This window comes from Triticum urartu, chromosome 6A (genome assembly GCF_056163025.1).
Source record: "Triticum urartu cultivar PI428250 chromosome 6A, HENAU_Tu73, whole genome shotgun sequence".
NCBI classification, from domain to species: Eukaryota; Viridiplantae; Streptophyta; class Magnoliopsida; order Poales; family Poaceae; genus Triticum; species Triticum urartu.
In genome coordinates this window covers 199,552,655-199,559,082 of record NC_141878.1, presented here as the reverse complement: position 1 = coordinate 199,559,082, position 6,428 = coordinate 199,552,655, and the positions used below count along the sequence as shown (strand labels likewise).

At 46.9% G+C, this 6,428-nt stretch overlaps 1 pseudogene; it reads left to right on the top strand.

Annotated features, from left to right (window-relative positions):
• Nucleotides 1-2,981: 2,981 nt before the first annotated feature.
• LOC125516696 (uncharacterized) lies at nucleotides 2,982-5,780 on the top strand (annotated as a pseudogene).
• The last annotated feature ends 648 nt before the right edge of the window (nucleotides 5,781-6,428 follow it).

Below are 6,428 nucleotides of genomic sequence, written 5' to 3'. Positions count from 1 at the left end.
TTGTTCGAACCAAGTGTGCTGCAGTACTCACACGAGTGAACTTCGTGTCAAAAAAAACTGCACGCAGTGTTTTCCCGGTACTGTTTTCGCTCTAATTTTTAACCGTTTATCAGAACGAGGCGTATAATATACCGTTGAAAAGCTATTGAATATGCGCAACTTCGTCATGTTGAACACTTTCCGAGATTCCTATCGGTTTAAGAGCAGTTTCAAAAATGGTGCAGCGGATGACGAGTGGCAGCGAGCGTATTTTCATGATTTTTTCTAAACCGCTAATCGGAATAAGGCAAATGATACGCCGTTGGAAAGATATCATCAAGGCGCATCTTTTCTATATATATTATTTTCTCTAATTCGTTACGGTTTAAGAGCAGTTTCGAATTTACTAAATCACGGAATTCTGTTTTTTGAAATATTTGCAATTTTCACTACTGCTTTTGCTCTAGTTTTTGAACCGTTTATCGAAACGAGGCATGTAATACGTCGTTGGAAAGCTATGGACAAGGCGCAACTTTCATATGTAGAAATGGTTTTGAGATTCCTTACAGTTTTAAGTTAATTTTGAAAATCGTGCGGCGGACGGCGAGTGGCAGCGGCCGTTTTTCGCGAAATTTTTACAAACCGGTTGTCGAAATGATTCAAATGATATGCCATTGGAAAGATATCGACGAGATGCAACTTTTTCATGTAGAACACGTTCTCTAATTCCTTACAGTTTAAAAGCAGTTTTAAAATTACTAAAATGCGGATAATCTATTTTTCGCGACACCAAAACCGACGTGTGTATTGCATCAGACAGAGAAACGCACTGCTTTGGACAGAAACCGCACTGCATCAGACAGTCAAGCGAACTTCATGATTTGTCTTATCGGACGTAAATTTTCTTAGATGAGCTTTTTTGTGAGTTTTTGTTGACATTATTTTATGAACGACAAAAGAACACACTGCTTCGGACGGAAAGCCGCACTACATCAGACAGTCGAGCAAACTTCATGATTTGTCTTGTCAGGCGTAAATGTTCTCAGATGAGTTTTTTGTGAGTTTTTGTTGACATTATTTTATGAACGACAAAAGAACACACTGCTTCGGACAGAAAGCCGCACTGCATCAAAGAGTTAAGCGAACTTCATGATTTACTTGTCGGACGTAAATTTTCTCAGATAAGTTTTTGTGAACGACAGAAGAACGCACTGCTTCGGACGGAAAATCGCACTGCATCAGACAGTCAAGCGAACTTCATGAATTTTTTTTTGTTGGACGTAATTTTTCTCGAACGAGTATTTTTTTTCTTTTTTTAAACATTTTTTTATGAATCAGAGTGGACAGCAGAGACGAGTGCAAATGAACCTCAACATACATGGAAGTGAACCACATTACTATTTTTTGTTTCGATAATTTTTTCACACTTCCACGCTTTGTGCAAGTGAACAACATCACTCTCAAAAATGAACCACGTCTGAGGACCAAACACACTGCATGTAATGAGTAGCGAGCTCCTTCTGAAGGTGTTTTTGTTTCGGAGTACCAAGTGAACCTCAAAGGAGTTTTATAGCGAACTGCGTGATAGAATAAAGTGAGCTTCAAAACATACATATCCACTCATTATTTTCACATAGCCACGCAACCATCCGGTACACAGCAGAATCAACGACACAAGTACCCAACCGAACTACACTAGGGCAAAGACTACAAAATGACCATCCATTCTTACTAGTCTTTCTCTTTTGCGTTCCTCATAAACAACAAAATGGACTTCAAATGAACATTAATGTTCTCTTCTCTTTTTCTTACTGAGTGCACTGCAAATGATTTCTAGAAGAAAAAAAGAGTGAGCTGCAAAACAACTCACTCAGCGACGAGGGACTGCAGTATGGTCACCGGCAAAACGCACGACATGCATGATTAGCTGGCGAACCCCAAGTGCACACTAGAGGAGCTACATGTTTTGAGAAGTGAACCTCTTGCTACTAACCGCTTAGTATTTTTATACTGAGCCGCTTCGCAATCTCACACAAAACTGCATACTGAACTCCATGATGAAGTGTGTATGACTTTTCTTTGTCTTTTTCGTCAACCGCCGAACCACAAGGCACAAACCATCGTCGTTTTGCCAACCGGCGCCACCGCACTGCACCTGACGCGCCACCGTGCTGCACCTGACGCGCCACCGTGCTGCACCTGACGCGCCACCGCACTGCACAGAGAAAAGGAGACGGGGTTAGGAGGATGTGGCGCTGGAACTGAAGTGCTAAAAACAGGGGGGTCAGGAGGATGTGGTGGTTTGCAGGGGCAAAACGGGTGGCCGCCGGCGTTGGGGGTGGATCCCGTGGCCCCCCATCAGCGTTCGAAGGGGTGGACCGAACTACAAACGCCTGTTTGGTCGAGCTGCACGCTGCTGTGGGCAGAACTGCACCCCCATGTGCACCTCGCCGCCGCTGTTGGAGGGAGGAAGGACGCTGCGGTCGTAGGATGCAGTCCAGGTGGTCGACGCGCGTGGTCGCCATGGTGCTCACGGAAGGGGAGGTGATGGCCGCCCGCACCCACACAGGGACAGGAAGACGCGTGGGGATCCAGCCTCCTTGGGAACACGCGGGACCGCCGCCCACTCCCAGCCCGGGATCAGATCTCCAAGCGGTGGTAGGTGAGCCGCCGGCCATCCAGCACAGCGGCGCTGGTGCGACCAGAGGTTGGAGGGCGGTGCCGGTCAGGAGGGAAGGGGGCGCCGGAGGAAGATGCCAACGGGGAGGACCGGGCGCGTTCCAGATCTCGGGCGCGTAGCTTCCAGCACCGTTGCTGAGCGGCGCCTCCTCGATCTGGCGCGGGGCAGCAGGTTGGTAGCCAGAGAGGGGCGGCGCGGTGGGAAGGAGGTGGGGCTCTGCGGAGGAGAAGGATGAGTCCCGTCGGTGGGGGTAGGTGTGGGTGGAAGGCCGGTCGGTGGAGGGTGCCCGGCCGGCGCGGCGCGGCGCTGGTGGCTGCCGGCGATGGCGGTAGAAGGTGATGAGGATTGGGGTTGGTCTGGTGCGAGGCGTGAAGGGGCGGCGCGGGGAGGGAGGTTGTGCGGTGGAGGCGTTGGGGTGGGAGGTGGTTCGGAAAGGAAGGAGATGGGAAGACGAAGGTGGGAGGAAGTGCGGGTGGTGGGCACGAGTGGGGGAGCGGGGGTGGGTTTCGGGCTGGGGTTGACCTGGCTTTTTTTTTCTTTTTGTGCTGTTGGGGTCGGGTGGCTGCGGGTGTATAGGGTGTTAGGAGAATAAGCCTTCGGTGTTAGGAGAATAAGCCTTCGGTGTTATCTATCTACTATCTACTACCTCTATAAAAGCATGAGAGCGGAGAACCAAATCATTTTATTCGTTGAAACTTGTAATTTGATGGTCCAAATGGTTCCAATTTATCAAACGTGTTTTACACTTTAATTACCCACCAATGCCACTCCACGTTTCCACTAACCCACCGATCCCATGCTAATCCATCCGTACCCCTTCGTCGTCCTAGAATACATGAGCACGATGCCACGATCCACATGCCATCCCTCCCCTATTGCTGTCGCCAACCGCTTGGAGGGTCACCGATCACCGCTCCTCCACTCCGCCGCCCCGCCACCGCCCCATGCCGTCGCCACACCCCTATGAGCGCTCGCATCTGCTTAAGCGTGGGTCGCGGTCTCGCCGCCAGCCGATTCTCCGCTGGACCAAGGCTTAATCTGCTTAAGAGTGGGTTACGGGAGGTGTGTCTCCGTCCGAGTGACTGCACTGCCGAGGCAGCAGCGGTCGTCCAGGCCGCCACCCAGGAACCGCGGCCCTCCTCCGCAGACCCGCCAGCATGGGCTGCCGCCCAGGCTCCACGACGACAACGGCGAAGAACAAGGTACGCCAGGGAGGCGAGGCCCTGCTGGCGCACCCAGTCGCCACCACCAGGGGCGCGGGACGCCGAGAGGCTTAGCCGAGTGGCCGCCGTCCAGGGAGCAATCCAGACGCGCGCCGCCGGCAGGCATGGCCCGCTCGCCCGACGCTCTGCGGCTGGATGAGAATTTCGACGATGAGGCAGGGTATAGGGACTATGACAACGAGGAGGCCGAGGGGGAGGTGGAGGTTCGCTGGGGGGACATGGTCGGGCGACGCCATGCCCAAGCCACCCGCTGGCTTCGTCCTTGACGACCATGGCCAGTGCATCGCTCCCGCCTCCAAGCACATCGTCACCCTCGTCAGGTGCTCCACATTCAGTTTTCTCCTAGCTAGCAGTTCATACTTGAAATGCATTATCCAAGTTCATCTTGCAAATTTGTGCAGATTGATGACGCGAACAATAGTCCATTGGAGTGCATAATCGGGAGGGTGTTCAGCAGTACGTAGGATCATGAGTGCTTTCTTCTCTGCTCGGTCGACTGTGATTAACCACACTCTACAAATTAGTTGCAAACTTGCAATGTTCATTAGTGATTTCCCTCTCCTATGATTACTTATTTCGTGCCTGTGCAGGTGCTCAAGAGCACAAACTTCAGTGGCTGGATCGCTGTATGTCACTAACTACATACATTACTCATTTATAGTTCAAACATGGTTTCAATTGATGCTAGAAATATTTATTTCGGATAATGTAATTGATGTGTGTTTGTAGGTTGCCTCTCTTGGGTGATATGATTTTTTTGCGGTTTCTCATAAACTGCAGTGTGTTATGCAGATGGAAAAAGCATTCAGGTTCTGCATCCTGCCCAGCAGGTTATTTGTTATGACACAAGAACTTTATTATGGTTTTTGATAAAAGAAATATGGACTTCGAAATAGCTTGAAGGTTATCGATTATATGTAGCAAGGCCATTTGATTAAGTTGGCTCTTTCTTGACACCATTTTCTATGCAAGCTATTTGAATACATATTTTCCAAAGCAAAGTACATAAGTGTGTTTGGGTGAGGCCCAGATTAAACATCTCACATTTTGTTTCAGAAATCATCTCTACTTAAGTCCAAGAGGTCACCAGGTGAAGGGATGGATAAACTATTAGGTTGCATTAATTTGGAGCTATGAAACTGGTAAAAGGATTATAGTTGCTGCAACTCCTAGGGTCAAGGTTTGTTCCACATTTCTATAATTTTATTTATATTTGTACTAATTTATCACATATCATGCATCTTTTCTCCTTTAGACTAATTATTACAATAGAATATATTGGCCAATAGACTGCCATTCTCACCTTTGGTATTGCATCTTTTTTCTTGACAGCCTGTTACATTGGAACTTGGTGAAGATGTCGTATTTGAGTATGTTGACATTGACAAAAGGTACATGCCGAATGCTGAGACATATATACGTTGTGTGAGGCAGAGGTTAAATGCTCTGTAAATAAAGAGAGACAACAAGGATTGGTGAGTTTATGATCCCACTTTCGTACTGTTTTTATACAAGAACAACAATGAGCGACATATGTACTTCTCATCCAATTAGTTTTCTAGCACGTAAATGTAACTATTTCTTCATGCACGTGAGAAAGACAAATATTAGTTCCTACATGTTTGAGGATATGTATAACCATACTATGGAATGCAATTGTGCCGAGGAGGAACGAGGATGAGAGATGTGTCATGCTAGACATATTAGCAAATTCTTAGTTCATTTGATTACATTCATGAGTATTATTCTATTCCAACATACGGGCTTTGTTCAGTGCATATACAGATATACTATCTTATAGAAATATGTTGTTCAGGGATGAAGAGGTGGATAAGTTTGTGGCTTTACTTACTGAATGTCCAGATCTGTCTTGCTTCTCAGCCAAGGCCTACATTTAGAGTATACATATTCATATGTAAGTGATTTAAGGTCAATTACCTCCCCCTGTTGTAATGCTCATCATCTTAATTCAGACATTGTTATATATATGCACCATGGTTCACGACTATACTTTTTTTCCGTAGGGCCTATGCAAATCCATTTGGAACAGTGTTAATATTTTACATTTTGCTACAAATAGTTGTGTGCTGCAGGTGTCTATACACGGGAACCAAAGAAGGCAACTCGGCAGTTTCTCCCTGCCCTAATCAAGATTCACAATGACAGAAGGGCACAGAGATCATGCTGCCATGGAATCCATCCATTTTCATTGCCTACTACTTTCTAGCTTGTTTCTTGATATTCAATAGCCATATACCTTTAGGACTTGGGATGTGATTTCACATGCATCGCGTAGCTGATGCTTTTGCCGGTTCATGATGAGCTATTTTTGTGTAAAGCTGCTATTGGCCGTGGAAAGACTAGCTATGCATGTCTCAGTTTTATTGAGCTTAGATGAAAATTTGAGTGAACCGACTAAATTCATACAAAAAAGGGACCAAGTACAACCCCAAATTAGAGACACGATGGGATGCCCATCCTGGTCACTATTAGATTTTGTTATTTGTCATCTAAGAGCTACTATTAGACTTACAATCTCGAATGGC